At 36.2% G+C, this 8,385-nt stretch overlaps 1 long non-coding RNA gene across 1 annotated transcript; it reads left to right on the top strand.

Moving 5' to 3' along the window:
* The first annotated feature begins 7,200 nt into the window (after window positions 1–7,200).
* On the top strand, window positions 7,201–8,103 carry LOC148931065 (uncharacterized). Its single transcript, XR_016136772.1, has 2 exons — window positions 7,201–7,454; window positions 7,545–8,103. It is a non-coding gene; the product is annotated as an uncharacterized LOC148931065 (long non-coding RNA).
* The last annotated feature ends 282 nt before the right edge of the window (window positions 8,104–8,385 follow it).

Here is an 8,385-nt window from a genome sequence, read left to right as displayed (position 1 = left end):
CGATCCTCCTATAGATATAGCTGCTGGACAGCCACTCGGCCCATGCCCCCACTCCTCGGGGAGTACGGAGATCAGCTGGTGGATGCCATCGAGCTCAGTAGCGCCGCCGTACTGGTGGGTCCTCTCCCACAGCTGGTAAAACCTGCTCACGATCGGTACTATGCTCTCCCCTACGTACGGTCGATAAGCTCTGAACTCGCGGAGTGCATACTCTGCGCAACTCTCATAAATACTCAACGGGGGTCTAGTGGGATCACGTCCCTCCAGCTACATAAAGGGTACGTCACAGGTCAGAAGGAGGTACTCAAAGGAAAACGTAGTGTAAAAGCGATGCATGAGAGTCTAAGTCAAAGGAATCCTCAACTAGAGCCACTATACTGTGTGATCTAAAGTCAACAAACTAAGTTCACACCTCAATTCTAACGTTTCTAAAGGGTCTCGGGAAACGTGATGGAATCGATATTCTCTTTCGGATCTAATCGAGTGGCATAGCCACAGTGAGGATCTATCTTGTGCTATTCCCTTATAGCATCGTTCCTCATTTTCCTTTTCAACATTTGCCCCTCTTGTGCTCTCGTGCACTGGGCGTCGGTTCTTCTCGCGCAAAAAGTCATGTCACCGCGGATCACGCTTTCGTGCTTAACTCTGTCTAGCATCGTCTCAAAATTGTTGCTTAGGAAAGCAATTATAGGATTTATAGTTCATCCTTTGTAGTCTCATTTTGAGCTACATTCTTCTAGGAAACTCTTTTTCACCCTAGGTTCTTTCATTCTCGACTGGGATATATCTTTTGTCACACTTGCATCGGTTATCTCAAAATTTCACTTCTTTACTTCCAACTTGGTTGAACGTCATGGAGATGATCGAGTCGATTACTTGGAATGATCTAGTGAACAAGTCTAGATCTTGACTGAAGAAAGTTTGGATCTCAGAGCAGGAAAGAAACTGAGGCTCTGATACCACTCTGTCACGACCGCACTTTGCTAAGGATAGCGAAAGCGGGTAAATCGCGACTAATGGGAGGGATTAAAGAAACGGGGAAAGAACTTGTGAATATGCCCGAAGGCCAAGTCGATCATATCATAGAATAGAAGTCAAATGTACCATTACATGGTCTTAGAACTAGAATAAACATTACATCAATAATTCAGAGTTCGAAGGTGAGATTCTAAGATGTCTCACTTCACTAAAGAGCAGCGGAATAAGTCCATACTAGACGACTTCGTGTATGAAGACACGAATCGTGAAAAGATCCACTGGATTATTTAGTAGCATCGACTCCGATCATTTCTCCATTCTCTTGACGTTCAACCTGCACATTTATAAATACATGCATGGCTGAGTACAGGAGTACTCAGTGGACACATGCCGAAAACAAAACATACAATATATAGTTGTCATCCATCTATAGTATCGCACGGGGGTTTTTCTTAAAAGGCCCGAGCATACTAAATTCTCTGTGATCTTAAAAGTCCGACTGCAGTCTAAGTTCTTTTGGATCCTCACCTTATCTGAGAATTGTGTACCGTGAAGGTGGCCACCTTCAGCGGACACATCGCCGGCCAACCGCTGATGGCTCACGGCTCTCGTGCACGTTATTCCGAACAGGATTTGCGGTCCTATTGGGAACCGAATTCGTTAAACTTGGGCGGGCATCGCCAAAACCCGCGGGCTACAACCCCAACAGATAGGCCTCAAAACAAACATTTTATGGCATGACAACAACTTTAAAATAATCACTGCTTCATTTTGAGAAAAGATGATTTTTCATAATTTCACAAGTATTTGCTTTATATCCACACTATAGTGCTGGATATTAAAAGAAAGCCCACCTGATATGCTTATGTCTCAACTCAATTACTCGCTTTGGCCTCACTTGCCCTCGAGCAGTTTATCCCTTGAAAATAAATAGCGTAGCACGCTAATTAATACTTGAATTATTTCTCTTTAGAAAGAATGCATGCATCCTATTGGATAGCACCTATATCTCAGTCTCGGCTTATAGGATTTTTCTTAATCCTACCTCGGCTTCACTACTCTGCAGAGTTTATTTATTCTCTTTATTAACTTGGAGAAATTATATTTTCTCTAAACAAATATTCGGCCCATATTTACAAGAATAGGAATTCTTGGAAAGTCTCTTCTAAAATTCTTTTCTTCGGATTTTTCTTAAGGCCGCCCATGGCGTCGCGGGGCGACGCCGGTCGGCTTTCGCGTCTCCCACTTTACTACTTTATTCTCCCAGAATCTAAATAAATTATTTGGAAATTTATTCCTCGACCTTCGAGCTCTATCTCAATATCCTTAATTTAATTCCAACTTCTCATAATTAAATCCTTGGCCCAATTTACTAATTAAATGCTAGAGCCCAACACTCCCTACTAGCTTAGGATGGCCCAATTGCTTGATTTAATTATTAGGGCCCAATCCTCTTATTATTCAAAGGTCCAACAAGTAAAACTAAAGTGGCCCATATATACTCCTATCGGTCAAACTCTCTCTCTCTCTCTTTCTCTCTCCTACATTTCTCAAAATTAAATCCCTAAATTGAAGAGTAGAGACGCAGCGGCTTCTTCTTCTTCCTCACGACTATCCGCCGTTAAATTGGCTCGCCGGCGGTTGCTGGATTCGTCTCCTTCATCTCGACTCTCGGTCACCGCACTGATCTCTTCTCCTTGGCGGTGGAGTCACAGCGGAGTGGATTCGCTATTGAGCTGAGGCATCGCCTCGGAGTTCATCGACTCACCGCCAGCATCAGCGATTTCTCGCCCCTGCCAGGTCGGCTTCGCCGTCGTCTCATCCCTCCGACCAACGCCGTCCGTCGCTCACGCCTCCGTCGCCTCCCACTCGCAACGGCAGGCACGTCATCGCGGCTGCCGAAGTCCGCCACGCACGCCGCCCTCTTCCCTTTCGGCGTCCAGCGATGCCGACCTCGTCCCGGCTGCTCAACGAGCAGAGCCGCCGCTCCTCTCGGTTCTCCGGAGTTTCCGTCGCCGCTCGACCATCGCCGGGCAGCTCTGTCGAGTACTCCTCACTCCAAAGCTAAGTCCCCAATCCCTTAGCCCCTTTTTAGTTTAGAATTACTAAAGCTTTGATCTTGGGCAGACTGTTATTGTTGATTCATCACTTGATATGGGGAGTCTATTTGCATTTGAGGGGGATTTGAGAAAGAATGTAGCTACTGGAATAACTCTTACTGTTATGAGTTCTGTTTCTAAGTTTCATTTAGAGCTGCTATGATTCTAAGTTCTTGGTCACCTACTATGTTAGCTCTATATGATGCAAGGTTATTGGGTGTTTGAGGTTGTTCCCTCACTTTGATGATTCCTCTTGGAAGGGACTGATGTCCTGCCTCAAACTCTCCTCCTTGCTCCTCCTCCCTTCCTTGCTATTCTCTTGAATATTTGGTGAAATTATAGTGTTGAGAATGAGGGGATGAGAAGGAGATTGAGGTTGTTTATATAGTGCTATATTCTTGGCTTTTTGTGCTTGAGACTTGGAGGCAAAGGCTCCTATTTTGGGGTTGCTAGCTCTTTCTCTTTCGAGCTTGATGATTGTGAGATTCTTGCCATTTTGGTGATTGTGGCTGATCTTCTTGGCTGATTTCTCGGCCTTGATCGACGGGGAAATGAGAGTTTGACTCATCTTCTACTTTGGGCTTGTGTAGGAGCTCTTTCTCCTATGTCTTCTTTGTCTTGAATCTCTTTTGATGTTAGATGAAGTGGTGACAAAAATTGGCTTACCTCATGCTCTATCTTGTAGCTCTTCTAGCTGCACTATTCTCCTACTTGCTCCATCTCTTATTTAGCTTGTGCTTCCCTCCCTCTTTACTTGTGTGTAACTTTCTAACCCCCAATTTGGTGTAAACTTTGTAGGTACATGGAGGCATTCTTGGAGCTTGTGGAGGGGAGCAAAATCGAGAATAAGAATGGGAGGGAAAGAAAGAAGATGCTCCTCTTGAGCTCATTTGGTTCTATCCCCAATTTAGTTTGCTTCCAAACTTGAGAATTAAAGAAGTAGGATAGATAGTGTAGAATAGATGTGTGTGTTGACACTCTCACATATGTAACATGTGCTAGATATATCTCCAACATTATTGTGTAATTTGTTCCTCAATTATTTATCAAATAAAAGCATAGCTTTACTTTTATCCTTGAACACATAATTTCCTTGCACTTTATTTCTCCCAACGAAAATACTTACATTACTCCAAATTCGAAAATACAACGAGGGATGCACGATTACGCATCTTCTAAACGAAATTAAATAAGCTACTAAATCCGATTTATCTCGAAAGAAGGGAACGAAATTCCGGGGCGTCACATAATAACTTTCAATATTGTGTATTAAAATTATCAACACAAAGACATAATTATATCAATAAAACATGTAAATTTAAAATGTCAAGACAAAGACATAAGTTTATCAACACAAGAAGATTGATGAATTTATGTCTTTGTGTTGAAGTTTCTAACATACAAAATTGATATTAGTTTTTAGTTATTACCGTAACTTAGTTAGTATTTGATCACACACCTATATATATATATATATATATATATATATATATATATATATATATATATATATATATATATATATATATATATATATATATATATATATATATATATATGAGTCCCATTATCCACAAACCCACTCTTAAAGACCGAACCACCGAACCATACCAAATTAGGGCTTTTAGATCTAGTTTTTTATAGATGAGATTCACAAATTTATAAATTATTTTCTCCTTCATTACCAGTCTATTTTTATTCATCCGAAGGTAAATAAGTCATACTAACACGTTACGAATATTTAACTTCATTCCAGAATATATTACTTCATTCCGGTAGGTTTTTACTTCATTCTAATAGGATTATTACTTCATTCTAGTACGTAAATGCAGTTTCGCCGTCGCGTGCCGTTCTTTCTCTCTACAATATCTATCACCACCGCTACGACGCTGATATGGTGTAATAAACACATGGAATAATATAATAAATTATATGAATGAAGTATGTGTAGAAGCATTTGAAGTCCTACTGGAATGAAGTAAAAACCTTATCCAATGAAGTAATAACGTTTCTGAATGAAGTAATAAATTCACTTGAATAAATTGCATTTTTTAATGTGAATAAAGTAAAAACTCATGTCAATGAATTCGAATGAAGCATATGTTGAATCATTTCAAAACCTACTTGAAGCAAGTAAAAACATATTGTAGTTTCAATGTATTACGTACAGAATGAAATAATAAACCTATACAATGAAGTAAAATTGGCTTGTAATGAAGAGCGAAAAAAATTTACACAACATCATATCTCATAAAAAAACTAGATCTTATGGCCCAGATTTGTTCTCTAGTTCGGTCTCTAAGAAAGGGTTCGACATTGATTACAACTCTCTCTCTCTCTCTCTCTCTCTATATATATATATATATATATATATATATATATGATAGGAGTAGTTCGAGATTGTGTGAGGGTGGTTGATGATAGGTCCTCTAAATTACTGGAATTGGTTCTGAAGGATGAGCAGTAAAATTTTATTTTTTAAATTTATTATATAAATTATTGTTTTGTTGCTCATTATTAAGTATATACAAATTTTATGAGATTTATATTTTTTTTGCGGCCATGTATCTATACACTGCACTTTATGAGGGCAGTATATATTATTTTAAATTTATATTTGCAGCCATGAGGGCAGTATATACATTGCACTTTATATTTGCAGCCATGAAATTTGAATTTATTATATATATTATTTTAATTTTAAATTGTAGATGTGATAGGAGTAGTTCGAGATTGTGTGAGGGTGGTTGATGAAAGGTCCTCTAAATTACTGGAATTGGTTCTAAAGGATGAGCAGTAAAATTTTATTTTTTAAATTTATTATATAAATTATTGTTTTGTTGCTCATTATTAAGTATATACAAATTTTATGAAATTTATATTTTTTTTGCAGCCATGTATCTATACATTGCACTTTATGAGGGCAGTATGTTGATTCCTTCTTGAGTCAACGTAAGTTTGACATCAAAATTGTACCAATTGTTTTGTACAATTTTGTAAGGCTACTATTTTCAATGGTATTTTTTTTATGATTATTAGTTTATTATATGTTTGCGTTATGAATGTTATAATTTTTATTGTTCTTTTAAGTCAAATTAGTTGCGGGACCATTTATAATGCATCGAAAGTGTCTTTGAATAAGGATATTGATGAGATCAGTCGACTTAGAGAAAGGTGTTCTTTTGTGAAATTGTTTTTTCTATTTTATAAATTATTTTTATTGAATGATTAACAGATTTTGATTATTTTATAGAGTAAAGGATGATGAATCTTTTTGTGTTGATTTACCCTTGTGCTTATTAAAGTCTGTCAAGCCTTATGTGGTTGATGATATTGAAGGAAATTTGAAGTCCATCGAGAGTTTATTTTGCCAAGAAGTATGTAACATTTTAAATATTTGTGCACCTTTTGTTATGTTTAATTTGTGTTCATTAAAATATTATGTAGTTATTGAATGAACATGATGGAAATTACTGGATTTGTGCAAGAGTGGAGGTTGTGAGTTGTTACGGTGACTGGTATTATATATCTTGCAAGAAATGTGGTAAAAAAGTTGTTAAGGATGGTAACCATTTTTTGTGCTCTGGTTGTGGATTATTCAATGGTTCTGGCTTTATGAGGTAAAATTTAATATATTGTTTTAATTTTTACATCTTGGTGTATTTTTTCATATTTTAATTTTTTATTATTATTAATTTATAATTTTATTATAGATATATGTTAAAATTCGAAGACTTTGATGGGACAAGTACTGCTCAATTAGTTCTTTGGGAAAGAGAGTGTGTTCACATTATGAACAAGAATGTTGTTGAAGTTAATGCCGAGAGGTATGTTGAGAAAAATTATTTTTTTCGTACATAATTTTTTTATTTTAGTTTAATTAGTTTTGAAAGTTTTTTTTTTTTTTTATTTATATCAGGTTGTTTCTTTGATGGGACAAGTATTGCTCAATTAGTTCTTTGGGACAGAGAGTGTTCACATTATGAACAAGAATGCCGCTGAAGTTAATGCTTGAGAGGTATGTTGATTAGTACAGAATTTTTTTATTTTAGTTTAATCAGTTTTAAAAGCTTTTTTTTTTATTTATATCAGGTTGTTTCTTTGAATTGTGTGCCGAGGGAAATTGAAAATTTTATTACTGGCAAAGTGTACCTCTTTAAGATAAGTGTTAGGAAAGAGGAGGATTTCCTGAGGTTGAAACCCTACAATGTCAAAAAAGTTGTTTCTGATCATGCTGTGATTCGCAAATATCCTGCCAATATTCTTTCTAATTTGGACAAAGGCAATCCTTCACAGTCGTTAGATGATCACTTCTTGGAAGAATGTGATACGCTTTCTCTAATTGTAAACTTGGGACAGGATAATGATTCTCTCCAGGTATTTTTCATTAGTTGTTATTTATTCTTTATAGTAATTAATGATTATTTTTATATTTCATTATCTTTAATTAATGTTGCATATTATTAGGTGTGTGGTGATAAGCTGTTGTTCTCTTCTGGTTCGAGTGATGTGAAAAATTTTGTGGATCTATAGTTGGTTGATGATGTTGTTAGTGTTGATGGTATTTGTAAAGTCCCTGAACTGCTGCTGAAGGATGATTTTGTTATCGACGTAGATGCTGAAGTTGATGTTTTTCCATCAGTTGAGCGCAAGAAGAGTGGTGTTCTGAAAAATGAAGGTGATGATGTTACACATGGTTTGAAGAGGAAGTTCGCTGACGACTTTGATGGTTCTGTTAAGTACTGTTAAGATTGAACCGAAAGATTGAAACTGTTTGTGTTTTGATGATTTTGTTGATTATGTCAGGGACTCATTATGATGTCTTTTGTCGTTTATGTAATTATTATTAATAGTAGTTGGTTTGTGGGTTTGCTCATCTTTTTAGTTTTATTTTGTTGTCGACTTTGTTTGTATTCAGAGTCAAGAAAGATGAGCAAGTGTGTAGTTAGTTCTGCTGGTGTAATATGTAATATTGGCAGTTGATGTATTATTATCAGTGGTTTATTTAAATTTAATATTTTACATATATATTAGCAAGTATGTGTATATTAATAGAATTCACTTTCAATGTTATTTTTTATTTAAGAATGATTAGTAAGTGTGTATTAGTAATACGTAGCTATTTGTAGATGTTGTTTTCTTTGACTTTTTATTTTTTATTATGGTATTATTTTTTATCTTTAGTACTTAGAATAACTTTAAAATTATAGAATGTAGTGTATAGTGGTTTTTAAGTTTTGGATATTGTTTTACGTAATTATTTATTTGGATAATTTTTATATTATCATTTTTTGACTTAAACTTCAAA

Source organism: Salvia hispanica, chromosome 3 (assembly GCF_029641045.1).
Source record: "Salvia hispanica isolate PSC_SH4W2 chromosome 3, Shi_PSC_v1, whole genome shotgun sequence".
Lineage (NCBI taxonomy): Eukaryota > Viridiplantae > Streptophyta > Magnoliopsida > Lamiales > Lamiaceae > Salvia > Salvia hispanica.
Note: the sequence above shows the minus strand (reverse complement) of the source record. Positions and strands in the feature narration are given on the sequence as shown.